Below are 15,096 nucleotides of genomic sequence, written 5' to 3'. Positions count from 1 at the left end.
AATTAGGAATGGGTTGAACAGAATTAACATGGCATAAAAAACGTATTCTAGGGGCTGGCACTGAACTTAGTAGGTTAAGCATCCACTGGAAGTGCCAGCATCCCATATGTGTGCTGGTTCATGTTCTGGCTGCTCCTCTTCCAGTCCAGCTCCCTGCTGATGGCCTGGGAGCAGTAGAAGATGGCCCAAGTGCTTGGGCCCTTGCACCCATGTGAGAGAAGCTCCAGGCTCCTAGATTCAGATCGGCCCAGCTGCACAGCTGCAGCCATTGTGGCCATTTGGAGAATGAACCAGTGGATGGAAGATCTCTCTTTCCCTCTCACTCTTTCTCTCTCTCTCTCTCTCTCTCTCTCTCTATCTCTCCCCCCCCACCCGTCTGTAACTCTCCCTCTCAAGTAAATAAATCTTAAAAAAAATATTCTAAGTTCTGCACACACACAAATATATATATATACACACACACACACACACTAAGGGGTACTTGAAAAATTTCATGGAGGAGTCCGTGCTGTGGCATAGTGGGTAAAGTCATCATCCCATATGGGTTAAGTTTGAGTCCTGGCTGCTCCAATTCTGATCCAGGTCCCTGCTAATTTGCCTGGGAGAGCAGTGGAGAATGGCCCAAGTCCTTGGATCCCTGCACCCACATGGGAGACTGGGAAAAAGCTCCTGGCTCCTGGTTTCAGTCTGGCACATCTCTGGCAGTTGCAGCCATTTAGGGAGTGAACCAGAGGATGGAAGATTCTCTCTCTGCCTTTCAAATACATAAATAAATATTTTTTTAAAAGTTCATGGAAAATCCAATTAAAGAAATTTATTTCAGTGCAAAGAAATTTTTAAATCCATGCATAATCGTCTTGTAATACATACTTTTCATGAACTTTTAAAAGACCTTCTTATACATAAACCCCCTCTCCAAATATCCCTGAAACATTTACAAAAGCTTTTTGGGGGGCCAGTGTTGTGGCATTAAAGGGTTAAGCTGCTGCCTGTGATACTGACATACCATGTGGGTGCCAGTTCACGCCCTGGCTGCTCCACTTCTGATCCAGCTCTCTGCTGTGGCCTGGGAGGACAGTAGAAGATGGCCCAAGTCCTTGGGCTCCTGCACCCACGTGGGAGACCTGGAAGAAGCTCCTGGCTCCTGGCTTCAGATCGGTTCAGCTCCACCCATTGTGGCCATTTGGGGAGTGAACCATCGGATGGAAGACCTGTCTCTCTGCCTCTCCTTCTCTGTGTAACTCTGACCTTCAAATAAATAAATCTTTAAAAAAAATACAACACTGCCCTGGAATCACAGGCTGCATTCAAATCTCACTATCTCATGAGCTCTCTTACCTTCCTGGCCCACATTGAATCCTGGACCTTGTGTTCATTTTTTGTTATCTTTATAGTCTTCTGAAGTCTGTAGCATTTCCTTGTTCCATCCTTCATGACCATTGTTTTTCTCTTCCTTATTAAACTATTTTTTTTAAATTAGCATAGTAAAATTGACTTTATATTCCAATTTTTTAAATTATTTGAAAAATTGACAAAGTGGGAGATGATATAGATGGGGTGGGGGAGAGAGAGAGACAGAGAGAGAGACAGAGAGAATGAGAGATTTTCTAGCCACTAGTTCACTCCCTAAATGACCACAATGGCCAGGGCTGGACCAGGCCAAAGCCAGGAGCCAGGAACTCCATCCTGGTCTCCCATGTGGGTGGCAGGGGCCTAAGCACTTGAAACATCATGTAGTGTCTCCCAGGCACATTAACAGGAAGCTGGATTGGAAGTGGAGCAGCTGGGACTAGAACCAGCATTTCTATATGGGATGCAGGCATCAGGAATAGTGGCTTAACTCACCATGCCACAACTCCAGCCCCTATAAATATGTGTAGATGTATGTGTAATCCCACCACAAGAAAGACATACAACACTTCCTTCACTCCTCCAACCCAAAGAATGTCCTGTGACAGATGCATTTGGGAGGACACTAATATTCAGGGCAGAACTTAAAATACGCTACCTTTTCAGGCAGACTTCTTTGATTTAGCACAATGCCTTTCAGATTCATCAAAGGTGCTGCATACAGCAACAATGTGGTATAACTATTTATATACACACATACATTTTTAGAGATTTATTTAAAAGGTAGAGTGACAGAGACAGAGACTCTCCATTCGCTGGTTCATTCCCCCAAACAACCACAGTGGTCTGGTCTACACCAAAGCCAGGAGCTGGGAATTCTAATTGGGTCTCCATGTAGGTGCTGGAGCCCAAGCACTAGGGCCGTCTTCCACTGCTTTCCCAGGTGCATTAGCAGGGAGCTGGATCAGAAGCTGAGCATCTGGGACTCGAACTGGCACCCATATGGGATGCCAGCATCACAGTCCCTAATGTTGAGATAAAAATTATATACTTTTTAAAAAATATTTATGTATTTATTTGAAAGTCAGAGTTACACAGAGAGAGAAGGAAAGGCAGAGAGAGAGAGAGAGAGGTCTTCCATTTGCCTGCTCGCTCCCCAGATGACCGCAACGGCTGGAGCTGTGCCAATCTGAAGCCAGGAACCAGGAGATTCTTCCAGGTCTCCCATGCTGGTGCAGGGGCCCAAGGACTTGGGCCATCTTCTACTGCTTTCCCAGGCCATAGCAGAGAGCTGGATTGGAAGTGGAGCAGCCGGGACTCGAATCGGCGCCCATATGGAAGACCCCTCTCTCTCTCTCTAACTCTTTCAAATAAATAAATATTAAAAAAAAAAAAAAGAGTGCCAGTTACTTTACACCCTGACCTGCACACAGCAGGGTCTTTTTGGTTTTTATTTTTAATTTCAGCTATCCTGAAAATGACAAAACAGAGGGGCAGGTGTTTAGCATGGTGGTTACGATATTACGAGGGATACCCACATCCCCTCTTGAAGTCCCTGCTCTCCTTGCAATCAAGTCTTCTGCCAGTGTCCACCCTGGGAGGCAGCAGATGATGGCTCCAGTACTGGGTTCCTCCTCATGTTTTCTTCTGAGAGTTCGATAGTCTTACATGTGGATCCATTTTGCACACGAGGCTTAGGCTGAGGTTCATTGTCTCGCCTACGGAGGCCCATTGCTCCGGTACCCCGGGTCACAAAGACAATCCTTTCTGCGCTCAATTACTTTGGTGGCGTAATAAAAGCTGCAGTCTGCAGGAGGTGACGTCAGGCAACACGACCGAATCGGAAGCTCCAGGAATCTGTCCATGGAAACAACTGAACTGATAGCAACTGCCTGGAGCAGTGATTTTGGAACACTCTGGAATCTGGCAACGGCCAGGGCAGAGCTGGGGAGAGAGGCAGGTCAATGTCAATGGAGCTCTTTTTTTTTTTTTTTAAAGATTTATTTATTTGAGAGGCAGAAGTAATCTTCTGTCCGCTGCCTCACTCTCCAAATGGCCACAACAACCGGAGCTGGGACTGTCCAAAACCAGGAGCCAGGAGCTTCTTCCAGGTCTCCTACATGGGTGCAGGGCCCCAAGCACTTGGACCATCTTCCGCTGCTTTCCCGGCCATAGCAGAGAGCTGGATCAGGAATGGAGCAGCCAGGTCTCGAACTGGTGCCTATATAGGCTGGCGGCTCTGCAGGCAGAGGATTAACCTGCCACGCCACAACGCTCTCCCCTGGAGTTGCGTTTCTCACACAGCAGTGGCTGCCTTCCCTTATCCACTGTGGCCAAAGGTTGTGGGGACTGCAATCCCCACTCCGGTGAACAAGAAAAGCACCTGTCTTCCAAAAATCAGGGTTTGATCACCAACAGATCAGCCCTCATCTCAACACTCATGGGTAGAAACAGTGTCCAGACCACAAGAGGATTTAAAGAGATAGGATCGATTCACTTTTCCCCTCTTGGGAGCCATTCATTTCAGTCTCATCAAGTCACTGGCTGAGCCCAGAGAACATGGAAGAGATTTTTCACTGAAAATACACCAGCTGGGGCAGGCGCTGTGGCGTAGCAGGTAAAGCCACCGCCCTCAGTGCTGGAGTCCCACACGGGATCTGGTTTGAGTCCCGGCTGCTCCACTTCTGATCCAGCTCTCTGCTATGTCCTGGGAAAGCAGAAGAAGATGGCCCAAGTCCTTGTGTCTCTACCCACATGGGAGACCTGGAAGAAGCTCTTGGCTTCTGGCTTTGGATAGGCACAGCTCCTGCCATTGTGGCCATCTGGGGAGTGAACCAGTGGATGGAAGATCTCTCTCTCTCTCTCTCTCTCTCTCTCTCTCTCTCTAACTCTACCTTTCAAATAAATAAATCTTTTAAAAAATTGAAAGGAAAAAGATGCTATTGGGACGCCTGTGTCCCACGGCAGATAGCCCAGGCTGGGCTCTTGGCTCCATCTCCTGTGACCAGCTTCCTGCTAATTCCTGCCCTGGAAGGCACTGGTGATGGTTCAAGTGGTTGGGATCCTGCATAGGACTGAATTGAAATCAGGAGCCTGGAAGTGCATCCAGGTCTCCCATGTCGGCGGCAGGGGCCCAAGCATTGGGCCACCTTCCGTTGCTTTCCCAGACGCATTAGGGGGGAGCTGAATTGGAAGTGGAGCAGCTGGGACTTGAACTGGGTTGCTGGAGTCACAGGTGGCTACTTAACCTGCTGTGCCACCCAGACAGAGACAGAAACAGACAGTAATCTTCCATCTGCTGGTTTACTCCCCATATGCCCACAATAGCCAGGGCTGGACCAGGCTGAAGCCAGGAGCCTGAAATTCAACCTGAGTTTCCTACATGTGTGGCAGGGACTCAAGTATTTGAGCTCATATCCTGTCCCCCAAGGATATGTATTAGTAGGAAGCTAGAGTCGACATTCAATTTTCTTCTCATTTCAACATAAATTAAAATAGAGCTGTAAAAGTACTGGGTGCCAAGGGGGCTCTGTCTCAGCTTGCATCCATGCGGAGACCCAGGCCATGCGTGGCTGGCTGGAGGCCACAGACCCGATGCTGTGTCCTTCCTAGAGTATCACGTAGGCAGGCACAAGGTGATGAGTTGCTGATGGTGCTAACCACAGTCCCGGAGTCACCCTGTGTCCACCAGATTTTTCCATCCTGAAGCTGTTGTTGGCGTGAGTGTTTGGGCTCACAGTGAAGGCGCCTGCATCCCCCTCTGAAATGCCAGGGTTCCACTCCCAGCTCTGGCTCCTGACTCCAGTTTCCCACCAAGGCAGACTCTGGCAGGCAGCATGATCTCCCTGCCATGTGGGAGACCTGGATTGGGTTCTCAGCTCCTGGCCCTGCCCCAGCCTCAGCAATGGTGGCCATCTGGGGAGTGAACAAGCAGATGGGAACTTTGTCTCTCTGCCTCTCAAATAAATAATAAAAACTATTCTAAAAAGATACAATGTTCTCTTTTGCACTGGATTAAGTAGGAAGATGCTTCAAAAGGTTTACGGAAAATGGAATTAAAATTTAAATTTTTGGCTGGCATTGTGGCGTAGGTTAAGCCACCGTCTGCAGTGTGGGCAATCCCACTTGGGCGCTGGTTTGAGTCCTGGCTGCTCCACTTCAGATCCAGCTCCTAGCTAATGTGCCTGGGAAAGCAGTGGAGGATGGCCCAAGTGCTTGGGCCCCTACACCCACATGGGAGACCTGGAAAAAAACTCCTGGCTCCTGGCTTCAGTGGCCACTTTGAGAGTGAACCAGAAGATGGAAGATTTCTCTTTCTCTCTCCCCTCTCTCTGTAACTCTGCCTTTCACATAAGTATAACAAGTGTTTTAAAAAAAAAAAAAAGAAAAACAAATTTATGGGCTGGTACTGTGGCTCAGTGAGTTAAGCTATTGTTTACAATGTCAGCATCTCATACTGGAATGCTGATTTGAGTGCTACCTACTCCACTTCCTGCTAATGTGTTTGGAAAGGCAGTGGAAGCTTGGGCCCCTGCTACCCATGTGGGAGACCAGGATGGAGTGCCTGGCTCCTGGCTTCAGCCTGGCCCAGACCTGGCCATTTGGGGAGTGAACCAGTGAATGGAAGAGTTCTCTGTCATTCTTTCAAATAAACAAACCTTAAAATATATGCATGTGTGTATCTCCCCAAATGGAAATCCATGCAAGATTTTTTCATAATATGGATATCCCATAAAATTTTTAAGACCCTGCATATTCTGTGGAGGGATCTTTGTGAATATGCCAATGCTCCAGCTGTCCATTTTATTTACTTATAAAAATACAAAAATAAAATAAATTTATAAAGACACATACGTGCGTGCGCACACACACACACACACACATGCACACACACAGAGAAAGCTCCCATCTGCTGATTCACTCCCAAGATGCCCACAGAAGCCAGGAGAGCTAGCCAAGTCTCCTCTGCGGGTGGCGGTAACTCAGCTCCCTGAGCCATCACTGCTGCTTCGCTGGGTGCACACTGGGAGGAAGCCGGAGTTGGGAGGCGGAGGTGGTCTCTCCTCCTGATGGGCACGGGGCAGGAGTGCGACAGATTTTGTGGAAGCCAGTATTTGAAAATACTCCCTAGATTTTGCAATATTCTGTTATCAAACCTCCACCCAGCAGCCTGGGTTCCGATGAATCCACAGTTCTGCCGGGTCCAACCCACTGCCGTGACACCTCCCAAATGGCGCTTTCTCGGTTGCGTCACCCCTTCTACAGCCACCGGGCGCCCTGCAGCGTGAGGGAGAGCTTTCTGCCTCTCCAGTCCGTAAGGACTCGTGGGTGTCTGTGTTTGTCTTTATGTTGATGCTCCAGCTGTCCCAGACTTGATCAGTGACAGTCCCTTCAGGCTCCTGTGTGTGTGTGTGTGTGTGCCAAAGCATTTATGGAAAATGCAGTATCTTTCAGTTTTGTTTTCTCACACACACACACACATATGAAGAGTCTTCAAAGAAGCTCATGGATGGGCTGGCGCTGTGGCATAGTGGATATGGCTGCTGCCTGCAGTGCCAGCATCCCATCTGGGCGCCGGTTCGAGTCTCAGCTGCTCCACTTCTGATCCACTCCTTGCTAATGCACCTAGGAAAGCAGAAGATGGCCCAAGTCCCTGGGCCCCTGCACCCACATGGGAGACCTGGAGGAAGCTCCTGGCTCCTGGCTCCTGGCTCCTGGCTCCTGGCTTTGGATCAGCACAACTCCGGCCGTTGCTGCCAACTGGGGAGTGAACCTGCAGATGGAAGACCTCTCTCTCTCCCTCTGCCTCTCCTTCTCTCTGTGTATAACTCTAACTTTCAAGTAAAATAAATAAAATATTAAAAAAAAAAAGACCTGGCTTCTCTACTTTTGATCCAGCTCCCAACTAATGTGCCCGGGAAAATGTGGACGATGGCCCAAATGCTGGGTCCTGTTGCCTGCATGGGAGATAGAGATGCAGTTTCTGGTGCCTGGTTGCGGCCTGGCCCAGTCCTGGTTGCGGTGGGCAGTTGGGGAGTAAACCAGTGGATAGAAGAGCTCTGTCTTCCCTCTCTGTTGCTCTGCCTGTTCAAGTAAACAAATAAATCTTAAAAACAAACAGCTCCCATTCACTGGTTCACTGCCCAGATGCCCTCAACGGCCTGGGCTGAAGCTGGGAGCTGGGAGCTAAACCCAGGCCTCCCACATGGGTGGCATGAACCCAGGTCCTTGAACCATCATCATCGTCGCCAGCAGGAATCAGGGATCAAGAGTGGAGCCAAGTATCGAACCCAAGGACTCTGAGGGCGGACATGGGTGTTTTTATTTCTAGGCCAAATGCCAGCAAACTCTGTGCAGTGTCCACATATACAGAGAGGGGGAGGGAGATGAGAGAGAGAGTGAAGTCACACCAGCATCCTCAGTTCCTTGGGGCTCCATCTAGCTTTCTCCTTGCTGCATTTGCAATTTCCCTCCCCAGCACTGAGAAGCCTGGCTTCCATTACCCTCAATATATTGGGCTCCATTTTCCAACTACACCAGCTGCCTCCTTGGCTCCCAGCCTGTTGGCACCTCAGAAGGAAGAGATGGCAGAGGGAGGGAGGTGAGGGGACAGGAGCAGGAGGTGGGTGAAAGTGCTGTGCAGCCTGGCCCTCCACCCTACCCTGACCTCCTTTCTGCTTGGTTCCGCCCACCACCCACCACTCACCAAGCCTTGCAGCCTCAAGCAGCCCTGGGCTCTCCCTGCCCCAGCCCCTTCTTGGGCACACTCATTCCCTCAGCTTCTAAGAGGGCTTCCTGCCCTTTTTCCCTCCCTCCTTCCCTCCTTCTTTTTGTTCTTTAAAATTTATTTATTTAAACAGCAGAGTTACAGAAAGAAGGGGAAGAGACAAAGACAGAAATCTTCCATCTGCTGGTTCCCTCCCCAAATGGCTGCAATGCCAGAGCTGAGCCAGGAACTTCATCTGGGTCTCAGGTGTGGGTGGCAGGGACCCAAGTCCTGGGGCCATCATCTGCTGCCTTCCCAGGTGCCTTAGCAGGGAGCTGCATCAGAAGTGGAGCAGCAGGGCTGGTACTGTGGCATAGCGGGGTTAAACTGCCACCTGTGGTGCCATCATCCCATATGGGTGCCAGTTTGAGTCCTGGCTGCTCTACTTCTGATCCGGTTCCCTGCTAATATGCATGGGAAAGCAGTAGAAGATGGCCCAAGTGCTTGGGGCCCTGCAGCTCTACGGGAGACCTGGAAGAAGCTCCTGGCTTTGGCTCAGCTCAGCTCCAGCCGTTACGTTTGGGGAGTGATCCAGTGGACAGAAGATCTTTCTCTCTGTCTCTACCTCTCTGTCTATAACTCTGCCTCCCAAAATAAATAAAAAATATTTTTTAAAAAGTTTATTTATTTACATTTACTTAAAAGGCAAAGTGACAGAGAAAGAGAGAAATTTCCCATCTGCTGGTTCAATTCCCCAAATACCCACAACAACCAGAGGTAGGCCAGGCTGAAGCCAGGAGCCAGAAACCCCATCCAGGTCTCCCATGTGGGTGGCAGAGACCCAATTACTTGGCCCGTCACCTGCTGCGGCCAGGGTGTGCATTAGCAGGGAGCTGGGATCTGAAGAGGGGGAGCCAGGATTGAAACCAGCACTCAATATGAGAGATGGGAGTGCCAAGTGGTGACTTCACCCCCTGTGCCAAATGCCCCCACCCCAATGTGTTAAGGATGCCCGTGGAGGGCACGGGGAGGAAGGGGAGCCATTTGGCAGTTTGATATTATTTCTACCATGTCATCCCTGAGCTTATAACACCCAAGTCTCAGATGCTCAAATCTTAGTAAAGGAAAAAATAAAAATAAAAAAAGAGGGTGGAGAGGTGCATGGTGACCTCCACGGGAGCTCCAGGGGAGACAGGCCACACTTCTCCCTCCTGCAAACAACACTGCTGCAGCTCTGCGGCCCAGCAGTGGGGGGTCGGGGGTGGCCTTGGGTCCAGCAAGAGGGGCCAACCCCAAGGTCAGGTGTGTGCACTGCATCCCAGAACCTCAGAGGTGGTGGAGGCAAGAGAAGAAAAAAAACAAAAACCAGCCACGGCTCCCCCCAGGCCTAACCCTGGGGAAGCTACCATCAGCACGGAGGGGTGCCCAAGGCCATGGAAGTTGGCAGAGCTGTGTTCCAGGCCAGGTCTTTGCCTTCTGCCCCTCTGGCTGCCTGCAGATGGAGGAGTCCACCGTGGCCTTGCCCACCTTGGTGAAGCACGAGTTTCACCTGGTGGACGTGATGGACTCACGTGGACACCACCTCGGGGGCAGGCCCTGGGCGCAGGACGGACAGACGAAGAGAAGGTGGCCCCTGTTTTGTTTATTCCTCGGTTGTGGAGGCCGGGCAGTCAGGAGTGTGTGGCCGGCATCCAGGGAGGGCTCCTCGTGAGCTTGGGTCCAGTGGGGAGCTGGATCTGAAGTGGAGCATCTGGGACTCAAGGTGGTGCTACCATATGGGATGCCGGCAGCGCAAGCAGCAGCTTAACCCGCTGCGCCACTAGGCTGGCCCATTTCGCTATTATGCTTGCTAGCTCATCTCTGACATCCATATTCTGTGTATCGTTGGCTTCCTTTTTGTTTATTTTTGGAAATGGAATAAAAGATAAGTTGGGGGGGCGGGTGCTGTGGAGTAGTTGGTAAAGCCTCTGCCTGCAGCACTGGCATTCTATATGGGCACCGGTTCAAGACCTGGCTGCTCCTTTTCCAATCCAGCTCCCCGCTAATGCGCCTAGCAAAGCAGCAGAAGGCGGCCCAAGCCCTTGAGCCCCTGCACTCATGTGGGAGACCCGGAAGAAGCTCTGGGCCCCTGGCTTTGGATTGGCCCAGTTCTGGCTGTTTAGGCCATTTGGGGAGTGAACCAGTGGATGGAAGACCTCTCTCTCTGTTTCTCCCTTTGTCTGCCTGTAACTGCCTCTCAAATAATAAATCTTTAAAAAGAAAAGATAAGCTGGTTTTGGTGTAAAAAATTGAAATCCACATATAGTTTTTTAAGAATACATTTCTTCCATGATTTTTTTTTTTTTTTTGACAGACTGGACAGTGAGAGAGACAGAAAGAAAGGTCTTCCTTTGCCGTTGGTTCACCCTCCAATGGCCGCCGCAGCCGGCGCGCTGCGGTTGGCGCACCGCGCTGATCTGATGGCAGGAGCCAGGAGCCAGGTGCTTTTCCTGGTCTCCCATGGGGTGCAGGGCCCAAGCACTTGGGCCATCCTCCACTGCACTCCCTGGCCACAGCAGAGGGCTGGCCTGGAAGAGGGGCAACCGGGACAGAATCCGGCGCCCCGACCGGGACTAGAACCCGGTGTGCCGGCGCCGCTAGGCGGAGGATTAGCCTAGTGAGCCGCGGCACCGGCCTCTTCCATGATTTTTTTTTAATGAGCCCTTGTTTGTACACTGAGTTCTCACTAAAATCCATAGCTCAATCTTTTTTCGTCTTCAGCAACTTCCCTATGTTAGCTTAGTTTGTCAGCACACATGAAGGTGCCTTTCATTTCAAGAGCTTATTTTAGTTTAGTTTTGAGAGGTGGAGAGCTAGTTGGAGGAGACTTCTTAGCTCCTGGTTCACTCCGCAAATGCCTGCTGAAGCCAGCAGCCAGGAACTCGATTAATCCGGGAGTCCATCTGGGTGGCAGGGACCCACTTATATGAGCTATCACCGCTGCCCCCCAGGGGCTGTTAGCAGGAAGCTGCAGTCAGGAGCTGGAGTTGGAGATTAAATTTAGGACTTCTGAGGTGGGGACATAGGTATCTTATCCAGTGCCTTGACCACATGCCTGTCCTGAGGTTTTACTTCTAAAAATTACTTATTTGGGGCCGGTGCTGTGGTGCGGAGGGTTAAAGCCCCAGCCTGCAGTGCTGACCTGGAAGAAGCTCCTGGCTTTGGGTAGGCTTACGGTTGGCTCAGCTCTGGCCACTGTGGCCATTTGGGGAGTGAACCAGTGAATGGAAGACCTCTCTCTCTCTCTCTCTCTCTCTCTCTAACTCTGCCTTTCAAATAAATAAATGAATAAATAAAGAAAAAGAGGCACAGAGACAAGTAGAGCTTCTATCCATCATCCATTGGTTCATTCCTCGAATGCCATAAGCAGCCGGGGCTGGGCCAGGCCAAACTTGGGAGCCAGGAACTCTGTCCAGGTCTCCCACATGGGTGGCAGGGACCCAAGTACTTGAGCCATCATTTGCTGCTGCCTCCCAGGTCCGCATTATCAGGAAGTTAGAATTGGGAGCAGGGCTGGGACTTGAACCCAGGCCCTCCGTTATGGGATGAAGGGAGGGTCTTAAATGCTACATCAAATACCCGCTTCAAGGTTTTGCATCTGAAACTGCATTTTTAAAGATAATAGAAGAAAAATTTTGAGATGCCCTAAATATAGTGACAAGAGCTGGAGGGTTTGGGTTGGGGGTGGGGACAGAGATGGGTTGATCAATTTGTTAGCAGACGTGGGCAAAACCAACAAGAACACTGAGTGGAAAACTTGACTTAAAACACCATCGAAGTGACCACAAGGGAGGGCCCCATGCCCTGTTTATGCATTTGGGATGGTGAAACCCAACCAACCCAGGAGCAGCGCTCACTTGTCCCGGCCTGGGACCCTCCAGTCCCCAGGATGCCCTCCCGCCCTGGCTGGGACCCTCCAGTCCCCAGGATGCCCTCCCGCCCTGGCTGGGACCCTCCAGTCCCCAGGATGCCCTCCCGGTCCCCAGGATGCCCTCCCGCCCTGGCTGGGACCCTCCAGTCCCCAGGATGCCCTCCCGCCCTGGCCCCTTGTCTGTAGCCAGCAGGTCACTGGAAACCACTTAGGTCTTCCTTCCCACATTTTCATGATTTTTTTTTAAAAAAAAAAAACAACAGCTTAGTTCTAGACCACAAGGATATTTTTCCAACTCCTACCTGGTCTTGCTGCTGGGAGCTAGAGGGAATTTGTCCCAGGCCCTTGTCCTTTTTCCTAGCTAGCATCTGCAGCGGTTCAAGAAACCCATTCAAATAAATTAAAAAGTATATATATTTAAATAGCAGAGAAAGAGAGATTGCCATCCATTGGTTTATTCCCCAAAAGCCAGGGCTGGGTCAGACCGAAGCTAAGAGCCAGGGACTCCAACTGGAGGGTCTCCCATGTCAGTAGCAGGGACCCAAATACTTGAACCAGCAACTGCTGCCTCCCAGAGCGTGCATTAGCAGGAATGCCAGACTGGGAAGCAGAGCAGGCACTCTGATATGGGATGCAGGCATCCTAAGCAGTGTCTTTTTTTTTTTTTTTTTTGACAGGCAGAGTTAGACAGTGAGAGACAGAGAGAGAGAGCGAGACAGAGAAAGGTCTGCCTTCCTTCTGTTGTTTCACCCCTCAAATGGCTACTACAGCTGGCGCTGCGCCCATCTGAAGCCAGGAGCCAGGTGCTTCCTCCTGGTCTCCCATGGGGTACAGGGCCCAAGCACTTGGGCCATCCTCCACTGCCTTCCCGGGCCACAGCAGAGAGCTGGACTCAAAGAGGAGCAACCGGGACTAGAACCCGGGGTGCCGGTGCTGTAGGCAAAGGATTAGCAAGTGAGCCGCGGTGCCGGCCTCCATTTCAGCCACCTTTTAAAGTTCCTGCATGTGACTAAAAAAAAAATGAGTTTTTTTTTGTTTGTTTATGTGAGAATTACAGAGCAAGAGAGAGGGACAGAAACAGAGAGATATTCCATCCATTGGTTCACTCCCCAAATGGTTACAACAACTGGGCCAGGCCAAAGCCAGAAGCCTGGAACTCCATCCTGGTCTCCGTACATGGGTGGCAGGGGCCTGAGCGCTTGGGCCATCCTCTGCTGCTTTCCCAGACACATCAACAGGGAGCTGGATCGGAAGAGGAGCAGTTGAGACTCAAACCGGCGCTGGTGTTGTAAGCGGCGGCTTCACCCACTGTGCCGCAACGCCAGCTCCGGTTCATTTTGTATTCCGACCAGAAATACCCGCGCACAGCAATCGTCTGTGTGATGCGTTGCAGTTAAGGCTGCATGCTGCTGGACTGCATGCGCCAGTCACAGAGCCGGGTGTGCGGGGAAAGTCGCCAGGGTCTCCGCACTACAGATGTCGGGGCTGTGGTGTGCAGGTGCTTGGATCCCGCCCCTGGTGCTGGGCCAAGAAGAGGGCCATTGCCAGACGCTGCTGGGGTCTTCAGCACTGACAGAAACCTGAGCCTGGAGGGTGGGTGAGGAGGTCTGCCTGGAAGCGCCGTGGGGCAGGGTGGGGCCCTGCGCTGCTCCTGGAGCTGCAGCCTTCACCCAGTCAGACACTTCCTCAGGGCTGGCTCCCAGGGCCAGATGTTCAAGGCTCCTACCAGGTTAAGTCCCAGGAAACAAGATCCCAGGGTGGCTCTGAGAGCAAAGGCCCGTCTGAGGAAACCTTGTCCTGGATTGGATTCAGAGTCTAGCTGTGCCCCCAGACCAGCCAACTGGGATGCAAGGAGCCTACAGGGCCAATGGGGGTCCTGGGGGTCCTGGGACCCCAAGGGGAACTCTGGGAGTGGGCCAGACCTCTGCCCTGCCTCACTCCAGAGGGAACTGGCTCGTGGGCTCTCTTCGCCAGGCTGAACCTCCCACTTGATGGGCACGAGGCCCAGTCCCTTCTACCGCAGCAGGTGCCCTGTCCTTGGCTCGGCACTGGGCCTCCTCGCAGGGGCTGGCTTACGCCCCCTCGACCCCCACCTCACCTCCACTTGCCATCGCAGTGGGCTGGTCCCACAGCCGTGTTCCCTCCGTGACCTTGAGACACAGGGCTGCCCGGGCTGTGTGGCAGTGGGAGAGCGCGAAGCCACCATCTGGGTGTGGAGACAGACACCTGAGTCCACACGCTGGGAACAAGCAAGACAGCACCCCTGCCTTGTGCTGTGAGGGAGCCGAGGCGGGCGGGGGGAGGGGGAGGCTTTCCTGGCTGCAGCCTTGTGCACTGTCTGGGGCACAAAGGTCTGGGCTCCAGGTCACAGGTCTGGCGCTCAGGGAGGAAGGTCACAGGTGGTCCCTGACACTTGGTCAGATGCGGTGACCTGGAGGCGGGTTCTGGGAAAGTGTCCAGGCAGCCAGGAGGGTGCAGTCCCTCCGGCCACAAAGCCAGCCACCCTCCATCGGGAATGTGAGCCCAGGAAGCCCCGCCCACCTGTGAATCCCACGTGGATGGGAGGCTGGATGCTCCTGGGGCTCCCCAATGTTGTACAAGTCTCCAGGGACTCACCCCCTCTGTCCTGCTTCTGCTGGGAGGGAGGGGTCTGGGCGTGGCTGGCGAACTCCCCCAGCTCCTCAGCACCCTTCGCACAGCCTTGGGGGCGCCGCCGGGTCCGGACGCACAGGGGTGAGCGAAAGGAGACCAGGACGCGGGCGCCAGGGTTTCAGAACGCGGGGTTTACTGACACCTGGGCACGGTGGGCCCTTCCATCCCGGGACTCAGGCGTTTGAGACTCCCCGCCGCGCCTCCCCGGGAAACCCACTCAGGCGCGTGCGCAGAGACCCTCGGCAAGGTTGGCGTGGGCACGTGAACAGCGAAGCTCGGCGCATTTGGCAAAGCTGTGGAGCCGTGGCAGGCAGCACGGGACTCCGGCGGGAGGGGGCGGGGCAGGAGAGGTGGCAGAATCCAACCAAACCAGGAACAGCTTATTGTACGTAGGCTCCCCTGGCTCCTGGGAGGCCTGGGGACACTGCTGAGGTAGCCGGGACACCAGGACACGGGGTGGGGAGGGCAGGGGCTCGCC

Source organism: Oryctolagus cuniculus, chromosome 21 (assembly GCF_964237555.1).
Source record: "Oryctolagus cuniculus chromosome 21, mOryCun1.1, whole genome shotgun sequence".
In the NCBI taxonomy this organism is placed as follows: domain Eukaryota; kingdom Metazoa; phylum Chordata; class Mammalia; order Lagomorpha; family Leporidae; genus Oryctolagus; species Oryctolagus cuniculus.
The sequence above is the reverse complement of the archived record's forward strand: the minus strand, read 5'-3'. Positions refer to the sequence as shown.